This window comes from Dioscorea cayenensis, chromosome 18 (genome assembly GCF_009730915.1).
Source record: "Dioscorea cayenensis subsp. rotundata cultivar TDr96_F1 chromosome 18, TDr96_F1_v2_PseudoChromosome.rev07_lg8_w22 25.fasta, whole genome shotgun sequence".
In the NCBI taxonomy this organism is placed as follows: domain Eukaryota; kingdom Viridiplantae; phylum Streptophyta; class Magnoliopsida; order Dioscoreales; family Dioscoreaceae; genus Dioscorea; species Dioscorea cayenensis.
Genome location: NC_052488.1, coordinates 8,285,540 through 8,305,173, shown reverse-complemented (window position 1 = coordinate 8,305,173; position 19,634 = coordinate 8,285,540). Strand labels below are relative to the sequence as shown.

General features: G+C 42.2%; 1 non-coding gene across 1 annotated transcript; it reads right to left on the bottom strand.

Moving 5' to 3' along the window:
• Positions 1-18,646: 18,646 nt before the first annotated feature.
• LOC120283091 lies at positions 18,647-18,753 on the bottom strand. The gene has a single exon (XR_005543092.1). It is a non-coding gene; the product is annotated as a small nucleolar RNA R71 (small nucleolar RNA).
• Positions 18,754-19,634: the final 881 nt, after the last annotated feature.

The following is a 19,634-nucleotide window of genomic DNA, read 5'->3' as shown; positions in this document are numbered from 1 at the left end:
TGCAGAGTTGGGCAGATTTTCCCGAGAGCACACAGGGGTGTTGACTCGCCCCTGTGAGCGACCTTGTGAACTACGCACGGGCGTGGGTAATTTCCGTACGCCCGTGTGAAACTCTGCAGAGGTGTTTTCTCCATCCTGAGAAAACACTGGGGCGTGTGGCTGCCCTTATGAGTTTGGCATGTGAATGTCCACGCCCGTGGGGAATTTCCGCACGGCCGTGGGAAACACTTAGTATTTTTCTCGGATGTCCAGGGAAGCCACAGGGGGCGTGCGGCTGCCTCTGTGGGTCGGGGCCACTGGCGTGGATATTTTTTGCATGCCCGTGTGAGAGAAGTCAGAGTCAAAGGAGCATTTTCCCGAAAGAGCACAGGGGCATGCGCACGCCCCTGTAGTGCTTTTGAAGTGAGCCGCACGGGCATGGGGAATTTCCACACGCCCGTGTGGATGCACAGAACGCCAAAAGTCGTGTGCTCTATTTAAAAGAGGATAGTTCCTCTCCCTCTTCACGACTTTTATTCGCCTGAAAACACTCTCACAGTATTCTCCGAGTTCAGAGTGCTCAGTTGGTGGGATTTTAGTGAAGTTTTCTGACCGGTTCTTCATTTTCTCACTCCATCGCGTCGGTAAGTTTTTTTTTTATCATCTTCCTTGCCAATTCATGGTTTCTATCGATTAACCTGGTTAATAATGCTTCGTTTCTTCAATTGGAAATATGATTTATGTTTAGAACAAAGTTAGAAGTACTATTAAGTTGTATTTTTGGATTGTTGAAGTGTGGCCATGCGGTTCTCACGCCCCGTGGATCCACACGGGCGTGCGGAAATTCCACACGACCGTGAGGATTTCTGCAGCATTGGTTTATCAACTTGTTTGATCAATTTCGTTTAAATCTTGCAGATTATGGCACCTAGGTCAAAGAAGCAAGCTGATAAGAGACCACGTGAGTCATCTCCTGAGCCCGAGGACATGCGGTTTGCAATTCCAGAGCATTAGGTTTGCTATGAGCGCCTGTCGAGGCTCCGTTTTGGGCAGACTCGATTCTTAGATACGACTATATTGCGAGATCTGCAGCAGGGGGATGAGTTTGCTGATGAGATCGAGGATCTTGTTTCAGAAGGTGGTTGGCGGCAGTTGCTGTCTATTAGAGTGCCAGCCATCCGAGAGTTTGTACTGGAGGTACTCTCATCATTCGAGTTTGATAGATCATATGTGAGCTTTGACAGTGTGGACACCATTCAGTTCAGAGTATTTGGACACCACCATAGCTTGAGCATTACGCAGTTTTCAGTACTACTTGGCTTGTACGAGGAGGCATTCACAGATACAGAGGAATATGCGCAGTTACCGACTGATTACCCTGGAACCTTGACCCCGCAGAGAGCTTACAGAGTGTTATGTGATCAAGGTCAGTATGAGCCGGGGGTGTCCAAGGCCACGTGCCTTTCCTGACCTGCATACAGATACTTGGATGCCATTATTAGTAGGTCGGTGAATGGCCGTGGTGATAGCACTGGTGTCCTGAGCCGTCAGGAGCTATTGTACTTGTACTCGATGGTACAACGCGTACCGATTCACTTAGGGCACATCCTGGCAATGTACATCAGATATCAGGGACACTATGCTAGACTGGGAGCGATCTTCTCGGGCCCCTATATTACGAGATTAGTGCTGGCATGGGTCTCTTGGATTCGATTCGCGGGGCCGAGAAGACGAGTGTACCTGCTCCCCTGAGTCTAGAGACGATGCGGTTGATGGGCATGGTCCGCAGGGTTCGGACAGGGGTTTTTGCTTTAGTACTACCAGCTCCAGAGATAGCCGAGGATGAGGGTGATGAAGCCGGAGCTTCTCAGCCCGCTCCCGAGCCTCAGCCAGCAACGATGGAGACCGAGGCACCTCCAGTGGCAGAGGAGCCACCCCAAGTGCGTATGTTTTCACCATCTCGAACCAATGATCACTTTGAGAGGCTCGAGAATGCTATAGGGGTGGTCTGAGCTGAGGTTGCCGAGATTAGGGCTACGCAGGCTACTCAGTACATAGAGTTAATGGCACGTTTCGACGTGTTACTGCAGATTTTAGAGCGAGACGTCGCCTCATCATTTGTATTACGGCCGAGGACTCCTCAGGCCCCCTCAGTTCCTCCAGCACCTCCATCCTCGACCCCAGCACCGCTGGACCCACCATGTGCATCTCCAGCAGCAGCAGCAGCACAAGAGCCTGAGAGCAGCACTGACACTTGACTTCTCCTTTACTTTCTTGCATTTTATTTTATTTTATTTTTCTTGTTTTTAGACTTGTTCACTCAGAAAGGATTCCTCTTCTGAGTTTATTTTCATTTTCGCATCATCGAGTTGTATTCATTGCTTCATCTTTTATATACACTCGAGTTATTTTATCTTTATTGAGCTTCACTGAACCCCCTCGTGTATGCATGCAGATGGTCTTGTCTTCTTGGGAATTGAGGCTTTGTCATGGGCACGGCCAAGGTGCTGAGGCACTTGGCCGTGTGAGCTTCACAACCCGTTGGAACACTACTCCCAACGAACTAGCTTAATCAAACGCAACACTAGGAGTCAGGGGAGTATTGTTTTGATTGCTTACCCCACATCTATTTTTGAATGATATATATATTTTGAGTGCACTACTCACTCTTTGAACTCTATTGGAAACTCATGTTCGATGTTAAAGGGACTAGTTAGGTTTATTTTCTTGTGCTAAATTCTAAAAAAAAAATGATGAAAATGAAAAGAAGGAACAAAATAGTTTTATTGTTTATTTGTGTTTGTTGGGTGGAAAGAGCTACCACCTATGAAGTATGAAGCTACTCTCATAAGTCGGATACTAGTTATGCCCTAATGAGAGAAAGAGCTATCTCATAGGATAAGTGAAAGCTACCACTCGGGTAGTGTAATACCCTGAACCTGTGGATAACTGTTAGAAAATATACTCAGGGTATTACTATAGTGGTAGTAAGATTTTTCTACAGATTAATCTTGTTGAGAAACCCCAAGTGAAAAGAATAAGGACCTAAGTGTAAAAGTTTTTAAAAGATTTTGGGTTAAAGAATAAATGAAAAAGGATGGACATGAAATGTTTATGGAAACCGAGGACCCGAAAGGTAGGATGGAAGGGATCTTTTTTAAAATGTTGTTTTTATAATCCAGGGACCACTCGGATAATTTGAAAGGACCTTTTGAGAATACTATTTCATAATTCAAGGATCATTTGGGAGTTTTTTTCAGGGACTGTTGTGTAAGAAATTATGTTTTGAGGGACTAAAAATTGAATTTCGGCTGAAAAACTTAAGTTGGAGAAAACTCTAGATTTTGATGGTTCATCTTCTTCTCCCTTCATCTGCTACAGTAACCCGAGAAGAAAAAAAATGAAGAAATGGGAAGAAATTGGAGGTTTTAAGGAGAGGGACTTGAGATCGCTGGAGTGAGCTCACGGAGGGATGGCTTTGGCTTTGGTAAGAGGCTTCCTTGTATTGTTTTTTTGGCATGTATATGTATGCATGTATATATATGTATTTATGGTTGGATTTGATGAAAAATGTTGATGAATTTGAAGAAATATTAATGAGAATGATGAGGGTGTTGTTTTGAGATGAAATTTGTGTCAAAAACCTCAGTATCCATGATAAATCAAAGGATGAGATTGCCGGAATTATCGTAGCAAATTACCATCGTAGCAACGAGATTAGGGTTTGGTTTGATTAATTAAGTTGATGATTATGATGATTAAGGTGTTAATGATGATGGTTGGATTGAAATTGGTTGGGTTTAGCCAAATTGATTTTGGTTGAGTTGAATCGAATCGATTGAGTTGAGTTTGATTTGGTTTAACCAAGTTCATTTAATTGAATCTGGAATTGGGTTTTGGATGAGAATTGAAGTGGTTGGGTTTAATTGAATTGATCCTGTCCCTGGCTTTGATCAAATCAAGTTGAGTGTAGTTGGACTTGAATGGTTTGGTTGAATTAAATCGGGTCAAGTTGATTTCGGGTTTGGTTTCGATGTCGGGACTACGGGTTTTGGGCCTAAACCAAGTTGGTTCAACAGTAATTTGTATAAGAATTAAGTTGGTTCAAGGTCGGGTTGGTTTAATTAAACCCTGGTTCAGTGAATTTGAGTTTGGTTCAGTGAATTTGATCTTGGTTCAGCGGAATTGAGGTCGGGTTCAGTGTTGGTTCATAATAGTCTAGCCCAAATCGAGTTGGCTTTAATTGTAATTGGAGACCAATTTGGTTATACAAGGTCGTTTGAACCGATTGGAGTGAGTGGGCCAATTAGAGAGTCGCTTATTGATTTCTGTATTTTCTATCGATAAATTATATTTTTTTAGTTGTCGTATTTATTTATTTTTTTATTATGTTATCATGCTAGGTGTTGATTAGGCTTTGGGAGGAGTTCCGTGTCTAGCAAGGAACTCAAGGACACCAGTGTGAGTTGGTAGTGGCTATTATTTTTAAATAATTGATTAATTATTATTATTTTGAAATAATTGTTTAATGGCTAGTATTTTTGGAAATAAATGTTTAAGTATTTCATTTTATCATGTTTGATTCCATATATAGTTGAAATATACGTATATTTGTTTGCCATTGATGTTCATGATAACCGTATTGATACATTCTGCTTTTGTATAATTATACGTGATTTGTGAATAGTAAAAAAATACATGTATATGTGATTTAATTATTCGGTTCATGTATTTATTTTTTTGATGGGTATATATGCTTTTGATTTGGAGTGATTTATGAAAACCATGTGAGCATATTAAAGATGTTTTATCGGCATTGTTAATAGAATTGGTTTTCATTCCCCGGTATAGGAATGGTATCGTGGATCCGGGCTTTACCGGTATTATGCATTATTATACGCTTTGGCATTGGCTTTGTGGAAAAATAATGTTTATTTCCGTGATGTGAATACTTGTCCCCGAAAAAGGATCATGTGTTATGATTTATACGATGGTATTATCGCCGTATTTACTTGATGGTTTTGATGGGCGACGGGCCAAGGCCCCGACTCATCGCAGAGTGGGTCCCCACGGGCCGCCCTTTAGAGGTGGCGTGGTGGACCCGGGTATTGATTACTACGAGGGCCGCCTGTGGGAGCGTAGAGCCCCGATCGGATATTCATCGGGTAGCCGGGGTCACCGACCGCGAACCGATGGGTCAACGTTAAGGACATGAGTTCCTCGACGGCTCAACCTAGCCGCTGCCACGGCGAGGGTTTAGAGAGTTTTCTAGACCATGTTACGTCAGGGTGAGTGTTGGGTATCGTCAGATTTTTGAATTTGAGATTTATGTTATTTTTTTGAATCGTGATGAGGGCAGCTCTCACAAAAATCGTGTTTTTCTCGAGAAAAATCAAATCGATGTTGATTTATGTCGAATTTATGTTTCAAGAGTTCTTTAAAGATGTATTTTTGCTAGAATTCTGGTATTTTGGAAAAAAATTGGAAAAATTATTCGAGCAGCTTGGTATTTATATATTTTATATATACTCGTATTTAAGTATTTGAAATTATTAAGCCACCACCGACCAACCGAATGTGTCAGAAGTCGCAGGAGCAGTGACCCTTGATCGCCTCGATCGAGTATAGCGCTAGTCGTGGTCGAGTCCAGATTGCAAAGGGGTCCCCCTTCCTTTCTTTCTATTTATTGGTGTCGTGATCTCAGTAGCGGTTGCACTCCCGCAAATTTGAGTTATCAGATTCATGGTATTTATGTATTCGAACCCCGTAGTTGGTGTAAAGTTGTAAATCGTGATTCAGAGGTCCCGATTTTGTTTAAAAACAGGTGTCGGGCTTCCGCTAAAAGGGAATTTTTAACCCGATGGGCGCCACATTTACCCCTAGAGAAGGGGCGGGTGTGACATCTTTTGGCATCGTAGTCGAGGTTGAGATATCCAGTTTGGTAGAGATCACGTGTCAGTGATCCGAGCCTAAGCTTAGAAGTCATGTCTAGACTTAGAGGTTTAGTAGTGATTAGACGTAAAGTTAAGGGCCCAATAGAAGTATTTAGAGTCTCCAATCGGGTTAAAACCCTAAGTTGCATATTGGGATCGAGGACCCGATAAGTAGGTTTTGACATTTGAGACAAAGAGTCGAAAGCAGGTAATCGCGATCGTGATCACGGCCGAGATATTTGTCTGAATTGTTTTTTTATCCAAAAATGAGTCGACTTTGAAGATGCCAAAGAAGTGTGTTTGGCATGTTGTTTGTCGATCGATACATAGTGATTTACAAAGCGTGATTATTTACTATCGAAAGCGATTTGTAGCAAGAGAAACAGTGGTCTTGGAACAAGTAAGTGAAATTCAAAGTGATATCGATGGATAATGCTAAGAAATTTCGAGGACTAAATTTTTTTAAGGGGAAGGATTGTAATACCCTCGAACCTCGTGGATAATCAGTAGAAAAATATACTCGTGGTATTACTATAGTGGTAGTAAGATTTTTTTCTACGATTAATCTTGTTGAGAAACCCCAAGTGAAAAAGAATAAGGACCTAAGTGTAAAAGTTTTTTTAAAAAGATTTTGGGTTAAAGAATAAAATGAAAAAGGATGGACATGAAATGTTTATGGAAACCGAGGACCCGAAAGGTAGGATGGAAGGGATCTTTTTTAAAATGTTGTTTTTATAATCCAGTGACCACTCGGATAATTTGAAAGGACCTTTTGAGAATACTATTTCATAATTCAAGGATCATTTGGGAGTTTTTTTCAGGGACTCGTTGTGTAAGAAATTATGTTTTGAGGGACTAAAAATTGAATTTCGGCTGAAAAACTTAAGTTGGAGAAAAACTCTAGATTTTGATGGTTCATCTTCTTCTCCCTTCATCTCGCTACAAGAACCCCGAGAAGAAAAAAAATGAAGAAATGGGAAGAAATTGGAGGTTTTTAAGGAGAGGGACTCGAGATCGCTGGAGTGAGCTCACGGAGGGATGGCTTGCTTTGGTAAGAGGCTTCCTTGTATTGTTTTTTTGGCATGTATATGTATGCATGTATATATATGTATTTATGGTTGGATTTGATGAAAAATGTTGATGAATTTGAAGAAATATTAATGAGAATGATGAGGGTGTTGTTTTGAGATGAAATTTGTGTCAAAAACCTCGTATCCATGATAAATCAAGGATGAGATCGCCGAATTATCAGCAAAGTACCATCAGTAGCAAACGAGATTAGGGTTTGGTTTGATTAATTGTTGATGATTATGATGATTAAGGTGTTAATGATGATGGTTGGATTGAAATTGGTTGGGTTTAGCCAAATTGATTTGGTTGAGTCGAATCGAATCGATTGAGTTGAGTTTGATTTGGCTTTAACCAAGTTCATTTAATTGAATCGAATTGGGTTTCGATGAGAATCGAAGTGGTTGGGTTTAATTGAATTGATCCCGGTCCCGGGTTTGATCAAATCAAGTTGAGTGTAGTTGGACTTGAATGGTTTGGTTGAATTAAATCTGGTCAAGTTGATTTCGGGTTTGGCTCGATGTCGGGCTACGGGTTTTTGGGGTCGAACCAAGTTGGTTCAACAGAATTTGTATAAGAATTAAGTTGGTTCAAGGTCGGTTGGTTTAATTAAACCCGGTTCAGTGAATTTGAGTTTGGTTCAGTGAATTTGATCTCTGGTTCAGCTGGAATCGAGGTCTGGGTTCAGTTGGTTCATAATAGTCTCAGCCCAAATCGAGTTGGCTTTAATTGTAATTGGAGACCAATTTGGTTATACAAGGTCAGGTTTGAACCGATTGGAGTGAGTGGGCCAATTAGAGAGTCGCTTATTGATTTCTTGTATTTTCTATCGATAAATTATATTTTTTTAGTTGTCGATTTATTTATTTTTTTATTATGTTATCATGCTAGGTGTTGATTAGGGCTTTGGGAGGAGTTCCGTGTCTAGCAAGGAACCTCAAGGACACCAGTGAGTTGGTAGTGGCTATTATTTTTAAATAATTGATTAATTATTATTATTTTGAAATAATTGTTTAATGGCTAGTATTTTTGGAAATAAATGTTTAAGTATTTCATTTTATCATGTTTGATTCCATATATAGTTGAAATATACTGATATTTGTTTGCCATCGATGTTCATGATAACCGTATTGATACATTCGCTTTTGTATAATTATACGTATTTGTGAATAGTAAAAAAATACATGTATATGTGATTTAATTATTCGGTTCATGTATTTATTTTTTTGATGGGTATATATGCTTTGATTTGGAGTGATTTATGAAAACCATGTGAGCATATTAAAGATGTTTTTACTCGGCATTGTTAATAGAATTGGTTTTTCATTCCCCGGTATAGGAATGGTATCGTGGATCCGGGCTTTACCGGTATTATGCATTATTATACGCTTTGGCATTGGCTTTGTGGAAAATAATGTTTATTTCCGTGATGTGAATACTTGTCCTCGAAAAGGATCATGTGTTATGATTTATACAGATGGTATTATTGCTGTATTTACTTGATGGTTTTGATGGGCGACGGGCTAAGGCCCCGACTCATCGCAGTAGTGGGTCCCCACGGGCCACCCTTTAGAGGTGGCGTGGTGGACCCGGGTATTGATTACTACGAGGGCCGCCTGTGGGAGTGTAGAGCCCTCGATCGGATATTCATCGGGTAGCTGGGGTCACCGACCGCTGAACCGATGGGTCAACGCTAAGGACATGAGTTCCTCGACGGCTCAACCCAGCTGCCACCAGCGAGGGTTTAGAGAGTTTTCTAGACCATGTTATGTCAGGGTGAGTGTTGGGTATTGCAGTATTTTTGAATTTGAGATTTATGTTATTTTTTTGAATCGTGATGAGGGCGCTCTCACAAAAATTGTGTTTTTCTCGAGAAAATCAAATCGATGTTGATTTATGTTGAATTTATGTTTCAAGAGTTCTTTAAAGATGTATTTTTGCTAGAATTCTCGTATTTTTGGAAAAAAATTGGAAAAATTATTTGAGCAGCTTGGTATTTATATATTTTATATATATCGTATTTAAGTATTTGAAATTATTAAGCCACCACCGACCAACCGAATGTGTCAGAAGTCGCAGGAGCAGGACCCTTGATCGCTCGATTGAGTATAGCGCTAGTCGTGGTCGAGTCCGTGATCGCAGTGGGTCCCCCTTCCTTTCTTTCTATTTATTGGTGTCGTGATCTCAGTAGCGGTTGTACCCGCAAATTTGAGTTATCAGTATTCATGGTATTTATGTATTTGAACCTCGTAGTTGGTGTAAAGTTGTAAATTGTGATTTGTAGGTCTGATTTTGTTTAAAACAGGGTGTCAGTTTCCAGTTAAAAGGGAATTTTAACTGATGGGTGCCACATTTACCTCGGTAGAAGGGGTGGGTGTGACAGGTAGAAAGAGCTAACACCTCGAAAGTGTGAAAGCCACCTTAGCGGTCGCTTTGGAAAGGGCTACCTTAGAGGATGTGTGAAGCTACTACCATCTTTGAAATTGTTGTCACTTTTGTAGATAAATAAGTCCCTTGCACTTAGAACTTTGAGGAGTATACCTTGGGTTGTTTTGAGTGAGTTCACACACAAACACGAAATTTGGGTTTGTTGTCCTTTTTTATTCAAGTTTTTAGCTAGAGCATTGATTTTTTCGTATTTAGTGTTGAAATTTTCCTTATTTGTAGGATACTTTCGTTGTGTACCTTGGTGAACCTAAGGCCAAGCACTTTCAATATTTTCTTCATTAATGCACAGAATGTTTTAATGTTTGCTTGAGGACAAGCAAAAGCTTAAGTGTGGGGGAGTTTGATAAGTGCTTGTGCGATACGAATGCGAAGCGTTCATTCCTTATGTTGAGCATTACTTTTCTCGGGTTTTTACACTAATATGTGTGTTTTTATGTTACTTTTATGCATGTAGGGTTGTGAGGCCGAGTATGAAGTAAATAGACCAATGTGGATCATAATGCACCAATTTTGGAGGAAATCTTGCTAAGGTTCAAACGCGAAGACATAGGTCAGGTGTGAGATGCTAGAGTGTGTGCCAACCGCCTCGTATTCGAGTGGGAACATCCATTTGGAGGGCCACAAAGGCAGTCACATTTGAGTATTCCGACTTATGCACATAGAACAAGAGCTCCACCAACGTGTACACCATTGAAGAAGCAAGTGATCCACGACGTGAACGTGTGCCCATTGCGTTACCCCGATGAAAGTATGGAATTGGGAAGCTATTCAGGCCGAATACTGTAGTAGAGCACTGCAGTAACATTGTAGCATATACTGTAGCAGCACTGCTCACAGCCGGCTGAGAAACCAGAGAAACAGAGAATCCACACGGGCATATGGAAATTATCTACGGCCGTGTGGAAATTCCGCACGGGCGCGTGGAGCACCCATGCCCATGTAGTCGCCTGATTCCAGCCCTATTTAAAGCCGATTTAGCCCCGATTTTGGTATTCTTTTCTCCATCTTTTCCCCAACTTGAGAGAGAGCTTCGGCTAGGTTTTCGAGGAGTATTGGCCAAGGTTTTGGAGAGGTTCTACGACTCCGACATCGTCATTCCTTAGGAAGATTGGTAGGGAAGCTTCCGTCGAGGCGTATCCTATACCGGACGAGGGAATCCTTGGACGACGAGTATAGGACTTTCCACAAGACCATCGACACGACTATCGAGGGGGTTTCTTTATGGATTCATTGCTTTTACATTCTATTTCTTTGATTGTACATAGCTCCATGGAGAGCTAAACCCCTAGTGGGTACTTGGGTATTGTGAACCCTAGGATGTATTTGTTTCTTTGAACCTCTTTATTATGCTTTCAATAAATTGATGTTTATTGTGAGTTCCAACCTTGAATGCTTGATTGTATGAACATTTCCCCTAGAGCGACACTAGGGTTGAAAGTTCTTGTTGGTAACCTTGTGAGTGAGTGACACACCACGAGCGTTAGACAAAGCTAGGTTGGAGAGAATTGAGAGGGTGAGTCGAGAGGTACAGGAGCGTCCCCTTTACCCTCCGGCGTGATAGATTCTACCTCCATTCCTCGAGTTCTTTGTGGCCATAATAGAGTGAATGGTCTAAGGGATGAACTTCCGCTGGGGCTTAGTTGCGCGTGCAACGGAGTGAAGCGTTGAGGTGATCTTAGTATCTAGGTCTCAATTCTGGTTAGGGACCTTCCACCTGGACCAAAGGGTTAGGTCTATAATTAGGAAGAGATTTATCAGTTGGAATCCCTAGAGCTCATTGCAATTCTATGCGAGTGCGAGGTGTTGAGATTGTTCGATTTCTCCTCCGGGACATGTATAGAGTTAGGCATAGTTGACCTTAGATTTGGGACTATGTAATTAAGGATTTCCACGACTCACCATTGCATTGATTAGGAAGCATAATAGAGGGTTCTTGCACTTGAAACAATTATCCTAGGCGGAGCATTATCCGAGTATCCCATCTTTATCGATTGCCTTACCCTCCTTCTTTACTTTTGCTCTCTTACTTGTTGCTTTTATAGTTGAGAATTGAATCATTATCACACTCATCATCATTGATATTTTACTAGCTGACAAGGTCCCCTTGCGTATATCCCGCAAGTGCACGGGTTTGTCGAAGTAATAATCTCGGGTGAGCGGGATCGAATCCACAGGGAGTAGGGAATGAAAATACTTAATTTGGTTCTTAGCTATCTGGAAGATCAATAGTGATTAGTGTGATAATGATTCAATTCTCAACAATTAAAAGCAACAAGTAATAGAGCAAAAGTAAGGAGGAGGCAAGGCAATCGATAAAGATGGGGTACTCGGATGATGCTTCACCTAGGAAAATTGTTTCAAGTGCAAGAACTCTCTATTATGCTTCCTAATAAATGCAATGGTGAGTCGTGGAAATCCTTAGATACATAGTCCCAAATCTAAGGTCAACTATGCCTAACTCTATTCATGTCCTGGAGGAGAGATTAAATAACCTCTCAACCTTGCAGTCGAATAAAGTTGCAATGAGCTCTAGGGATTCCAAGTGATAAATCGCTTCCTAATTATAGACCTAACCCTTTGGTCCAGGCGGAAGGTCCCTAGCCACAATTAGGCCCTAGATACTAAGATCCCCTCAACGCTTCACTCCATTGCACGCGCAACTAGGCCCCAGCGGAGGTTCATCCCTTAGACAATTCACTCTATTATGGCCGCAAAGAACTCAAGGAACGGAGGTAGAATCTATCACGTCGGATGGTAAAGGGGACGCTCCTGTACCTCTCGACTCACCCTCTCAACCCTCTCCAACCTAGCGTTGTCTAACGCTCGCGGTGTGTCACTCACTCACAAGGTTACCAACAAGAACTCTCAACCCTAGTGTTACTCTAGGGGAAATGTTTATACAATCAAGCATTCAAGGTTGGAACTCACAATAAACATCAATTTATTGAAAGCATAATAAAGAAGTTCAATGAAACGAATACATCCTAGGGTTCACAATCACCCAAGTACCCACTAGGGGTTTCGCTCTCCATGGAGCTAAGTACAATCAAAGAAATCGAATGTAAAAGCAATAAATCCATAAAAAAACCCCCTCGATGGTCGTGTCGATGGTCTTGTGGAAAGCCCTCTAATCGTCGTCCAAGGATTCCTTCTTCCGGTATAGGATACGCCTCAATCGAGGATCCCCTACAAACCTTCTTCCTAATGGAATCACGATGTCAGAGCCGGAGAACCTCTCCAAAACCTTGGCCAATACCGCTCGAAACCCTAGCTGAAGCCCTCTCGCAAGTTGGGGAAAAGATGGGGAAAAGAATACTGAAATCGGGGCTGAAATCGGCTTTCAATAGGGCTGGAATCGGGTGACTACACGGGCGTATATGATGTCACACGCCCCTGTGGAATTTCCACACGCCCGTGTGGATTCTCTGTTTCTCTGATTTCTCTGCAGGCTGTGAACAGTGCTGCTACAGTACTTGCTATGATGTTCGCTACAGTAACCTGCTACAGTGCCCTGCCAGAAATACTCCCGAATTCCATACTTTCATTGGGGTAATGCAAACGGGCACACGTTTACGTCGTGAATCACTTGATTCGTCGATGATGTACATGTTGGTGGATCTCTTGTTCTTATATGCATAAGTCAGAATGCTCAAGTGTGACTGCCTTTGTGCCCCTCCAAATGAATGTGCTCACTCGAATACGAGGAGGTTGGCACACACTCTAGCATCTCACACCTGACCTATGTCTTCGCGTTTGAACCTTAGCAAGATCTCCTCCAAAATAGGTGCATTATGATCCACATTGGCCTATTTCCTTCATACTCGGCCTCACAACCCTACCTGCATAAAAGTAACATAAAAACACACATATTAATGTAAAAACCTGAGAAAAGTAATGCTCAACATAAGGAATGAACGCTTCGCATTCATATCGCACAAGCACTTATCAAACTCCCCCACACTTAAGCTTTTGCTTGTCCACAAGCAAACATTAAAACATTCTGTGCATCAATGAAGAAAATGTTGAAAGTGCTTGGCCTTATGTTCACCAAAGTATACAATGATAGCATTCTACAAGTAAGGAAAATTTCAACACTAAATACGAAAAATCAATGCTCTAGCTAAAAACTTGAATCAAAAAGGATAACAAACCCGAATTTCGTGTAAGTGTGTGAACTCACTCAAAACACCCCAAGTTATACTCCTCAAAGTTCTAAGTGCAAAGGACTTATTTATCTACACAAGTGATAAAAATTTTAACAGATGGTAGTAGCTTCACACATCCTCTAAGGTAGCCCTTTCCAAAGCGGCCGCTAAGGTGGCTTTCACACTTTCGAGGTGGTAGCTCTTTCTACCCGGGTGGTAGCTTTCACTCATCCTATGAGATAGCTCTTTCTCTCATTAGGGCATAACTAGTATCCGACTTGTGAGAGTAGCTTCATACTTCATAGGTGGTAGCTCTTTCCACCCAACAAATACAACTAAACAAAAAAACTATTTTGTTTCTTCTTTTCATTTTTCCATTTTTTTTTATTTTTTTTATTTTTTCAAAAGAAGTAAACCTAACTAGTCCCTTTAACATCAAACATGAGTTTCCAATAGAGTTCAAAGAGTGAGTAGTGCACTAAGTGTAAATCGGACAAAAATTCCTAAAAATTCAAGCAAGAACTAGAGCATGAAAAACATTCAATGTTAACAATTCTCCTAGACTTAAGAATACAAACATTGCAACTAAGGTGAACCGCCATTGGCTATGTGAGCATATATCAATCAAGAACAATAGAAAAGATGTGCACATTATGAAACTCCGCCCCACACTTAAGTTGTACATTGTCCTCAATGTACACATGCAAGCTCACTCAAAATATATCATTCAAAAATAGATGTGGGAGAAGCTATCAAAACAATACGCCACTGACTCCTAGTGTTGCATTTGATGAAGCTAATTCATTGGGAGTAGTGTTCCAATGGGTTGTGAAGTTCGCACGGCCAAGTGCCAAAGCACCTTGGCCGTGCCCATGACTAAGTCTCAATTTCCAAGAAGACAAGACCATCTGCACGCATACACGAGGGGGTTCAGTGAAGCTCAAGAAAAACAAAAATAACTCAAGTGTATAAAAGATGAAGCAATGAATACAACTCGATAATGCAAAATAACATAAACTCAGAAGGAAAATCCTTTCTGAGTGAACAAGTCTAAAAACAATAAAATAAGATAAAGTAAAATGCATGAAAGTAAAAGAAAGGTCAAGTGTCAAAGTCGCTGTCGGGCTCCGCTACTGCTGCTGCGGAAGTGGAAGCATATAGTGGGTCCTCTGATGGAGGCGCTGGGGTCGAGGATGGAGGCGCTGGAGGAGTCCTCGGCTGTAGTACAAATGATGAGGTAACGTCTCGCTCTAGGATTTGCTGTAATATGTCGAAACGTGCCATGAACTCTGTGTACTGAGAGGCCTGCGTAGCCCTAATCTCGGCGATCTCTGCTCGAGCTTCAGCCACCTCTGTCCGTACCACTCCCACGGCGCTCTCGAGCCTTTCCAAATGATCATGGGCTCGAGATGGTGGAACTATACGCACGGGGGGTGTCTCGGTCTCCATCGGTGTTGGTTGTAGCTCGGGGGCTGACTGAGATGCCCCAGCTTCATCTTCGAATGGTACGTTCAGCACATAGACACCATTTGAATATTTTCGGATCAACCCCATGAGCCTCATGGTCTCTAACCCAAGTGGTGCTGGTATTATCGCTTTCTCGGTTCCGCTGATTTTGTCTCGCAAACCCATCCTCACAATGGGTCTGGTAATATATGGACCCGAGAAGATGACACCCAATCAAGGATATTTTCCTTGATGCTTCAAATACTCTGCTAAAATGTGTCCCAGATGAACCGGTTCATTCCGAACCATGGAGTATAAGTACAGAAGCTCTTGCTTGATGATAACTCACGTACTATCACCACGCCCATTTACTGACCTGCTTATGATGGCGTGAAGATATCTGTAACTGGGTCGAGATAAACATGAAGCCTTAGACACTGCTAGTTCATAACGCCCCTTTCCACATAATAATGAATATGCCTTTATGGGAGATAAACCCGTCATGTCAATTGGAAGGTTCTCATACTCCTCAGTTTTAGTATATTCGTCATCATATAGACCAAGTCTAGTGGAAAACTGTGTGACACTCATACTATGATGCTGCCCAAAAGCTCTAAACTGAATCGCGTCGACGCTATCAAAATGAGCATAAGAGCGGTCGAACTCAAATGAAGCAAGCACCTCCATAGTAAGTGTGCGGATAGCAGGGTCACAAATGTTCAGTAACTTGTGACAATTACCAACCAATAATAATTTCTCGACCTCGTCAGCCATATCATCTGCTAGTTGTACCTTCCTAAGTAACTCAATATCTGGGATTCGCATTTGACCAAACTTAAGTTTCTCTAACCGCTCAAATCGAGCTTGATGCGCCGATAGTGTGAATCCCATAACTTCCGGTTTAGGGGCAGGCTTTCGAGGCCACTTAGCAACTGTTTTCTTTGATTTGGTAGCCATGCCTGCATGTATTAGAAAAGGAAAATCCATCAGGTCCATTTAGACTGTAGAAAAAAAATGAGAACACACGATCGTGCGGAAATTCCGCACGCCCGTGCGCTTCCACGGGGCGTGGAAACCGCACGCCCCATGTAGCCAATCTCCATGCCACCTCTCTATTTCATTTCCATATCGTCTTAGAAACAAATTATAATCAGTTTAGCAAGAAAACGATGCGTAGTAACCATTTCAATCGCAGATAATTAGTTAGAATCCAACGAAATCAAAGAAGAGAGGAAATCAAGGCTTACCAATGAACTGCACGTAAACACTCCTACAATCCACACAATGCTCTATCAATCGACGCGAAGACGACAGTAGTAAGGGACAAGAATGTCAGAAAAATGCTCTTTGGTTGGTTTAGGGTTATTTGAGGAGAAGGGTGTGACTCTTGTATTAGGAGAGCGGATGGTCCTTTAAATCCTGAGGAACCACACGGGCGTGCGGGAGTCGTCCACGCCCGTGCGCTCGCAAATAACGGGTTCACAGGGGCAGACGCACGCCCCTGTGGCCTTACTGGATATCCGAGAAAAATTATACACGGCCATGCGGAATTTCCGCATGGGCGTGGACATTCATATGCCGAACTCACAGGGGGCAGCCGCACGCCCCTGTGTTTTCTCAGGATGGAGAAAGCAACCTCTGCAGAGATTCGCACGGGCGTGCGGAAATAACCCACGCCAGTGTGTGGTTCACGAGGTCACCCACAGGGGCGAGTCCATGCCCCTGTGTGCTCTCGGAAACAACTACCTAACTCTGTAGGAATTCGCACGCCCGTGCGGAAATTACACACGGGCGTGCGCTAGTCGCATGGTCGTCCACAGGGGCAGCCGCACGCCCCTGTGCCTTCTCTGGATGAGCTCGCAGTACCCATCCACGGGCGTGTGGAATTTCCACACGCCCGTGTGTTTTCTCTGGATGACTTAGAAAAAACCTGCAGGCTCTGCAAAAATATTCTGAATCATGTTGACACACTCAGAGCTTGCCCTATTATGCAAAAATTACCAGATAAAAACACAAAAATAGAACTCAAACGACCAAGTTTCGCCAATTCGCAACAAAACACACAATGAATTCCTTTAAAACCCACAATAAAATCGCAGCACAAGCACTCAAAAATTTAAACACCAACACTTAACAATTTATTCATGCAAACAAACTAAACTAAAAGGCACGAAAATAGTAAACACTTGGGTTGTCTGCCAAGAAGCGCTTGTTTAACGTCACTAAGCTTGACGTATCTTTCTTACCTCACGCGGGTTCATGTAGGAAAAATACTTCTCTATTATCACTGAAAATCTCTCCGCCATGGTATGGTTTCAGCCTATGTCCATTCACCTTGAATGTGCCCTTCTCTGAATGATTAATCTCAATAGCTCCATGAGGTGAAACTTCGGTTACGGTATACGGACCAGACAATCTTGATTTAAGTTTCCCCGGGAATAAACGTAGACGGGAATTGAATAGTAGCACCTGATCGCCGACTTTGAAGTCTTTTGGGATTTTAATATGCTTGTCATGCCACTTCTGAATTCTTTCCTTATATATCCTTGCATTCTCATATGCCTTCATCCTCCATTCGTCTAGCTCATTGAGATGTAATATTCGTTGCTCTCCAGATTTGCACAAGTTGAAATTCATCAATTTAATTGCCCAATATGCTTTGTGCTCTAACTCCACCGGTAAATGGCAAGATTTTCCATACACCAAATTATAAGGAGTGGTCCCTATTGGTGTTTTGTATGCTGTTCTATGAGCCCAAAGTGTGTCGTCCAACATTTCAGACCAATCTCATTTACCTTGATCCACTATTTTGGTCAAGATTCTCTTGAGCTCTCTGTTTGTAACCTACACTTGCCCACTCGTTTGTGGATGGTAAGGCGACGCAAGACGATGATGAACTCCATAACGCTTTAACACTTTCTCTAATTGTGTGTTACAAAAGTGTGTTCCACGATCGCTAATGATAATTCTTGGAGTTCCGAATCGAGCGAATAACTTCTTAAGAAATTTTACCACAATTCTTGAATCATTAGTTGGAAGACCCTGGGCTTCCACCCACTTGGAAACATAGTCAACTGCTACCAAAATGTATTGATTGCCATTGGATTTTGGAAATGGTCCCATGAAATCAATTCCCCATACATCAAATACCTCGCAAAATTGCATAGGATTTTGAGGCATCTCATCCCTTCGTGATAAGTTTCCAGCCCTTTGACAACTATCACATCGTAAAACGAATTGATGAACATCTTGGAATAAAGTCGGCCAGTAGAACCCAGCAGCTAGAACCTTTGATAAACGCCTAAATGTATGTATTTTATATGTATTGATCTTGTATCTTTTGTGAATATGTTAACGAATTGATGCCCGTTTTATGTCTAAATTGGTTATTTCGGTGTTGCAGGTCTTAAATGAGTCAAACAATGCTCAAAAATGCAAATCGGATGAATTCGACATCAAAAACGGCATTTTTGGGGTCCCGGCACTGTAGCGGTACTGTAGCAGGTCATTGTTCTTGCTGCGAGCATTTGGCTGGGAGTTTCACGGGCTCCATGCGCCTCGATTACCACATGGGAGGAGACGGTAGAAGCTTTTCTTGGCCGTTATTTCCCTCCCAGAAAATCTGCAAAGCTTAGGAATGAGATTTCATCCTTTATACAATTGGAATTGGAGTCTCTATTTGAGACGTGGGAAAGGTTCAAGGAGCTCCTGAGAAAGTGCCAGCAATATGGATTCCCAGAGTGGATGATTGCTCAGAACTTTTACAATGGTCTGAATCCGAGTACAAGGCAACTCTTGGATACGGCTCCAATGGAATGCTAGGGAGAAGAAGAAGGTGGCTGGTCTCCATGAGATAGATGCAGTAACCTCATTGGCGGGTCAAGTGGAGTAATTGAGTAAGAAGTTAGATCTCCTAACTTTGAATAGAGTAGCGACCGTGACTACTTGCTCCAGGTGTGGTGGAGGACATGCTCTCTCCGATTGCTTGATATCTATTGGTGATACATCTTCGGTTTAGAACGTCAATTTTGTGGGTAATGGCATTAGTAATCAAGGAAACCCATACAACAATACCTACAATCCGGGTTGGAAGAGTCATCCCAATTTCTCGTGGAGCAACAAAGGTCCACAAAAGGCCATAGGGTCACCGGGTTTCCAACAACAAGCCCCAAACATGGAGAACCGAGTTTTAGGTTTGGAGACTCGGATGATTGATTTGGAGAAAGCCTTGACTAGATTTGTACAATCATCAGATACAAGATTTTAATCAGCTGAGGCTACACTTCGCAACCACACCGCTTCTTTGCACAACGTTGAGAATCAAGTGGGGCAAATTGCGAAGTCTCTATCGGAGAGACCACAAGGAAGCTTGCCAAGAAATACCGAGACCAATCCTAGAGAGCATGTGAAGGAGATCACTTTGAGAAGTAGTCGTGAGGTCGAAGGTAAGATTCCGAATGAGAAGCCAAATAAACACGCACCCGAGGTTACAGAGGTCGAGGAGGGAGCAAGCAAAGAGAAGAAGGTGGTACCTCCATCTTTCAAGCCAAGAATCCCTTATCCCTCTAGATTGAAGAATGACCAAGGGGATGAATAGTACAAGAAGTTCCTGAGT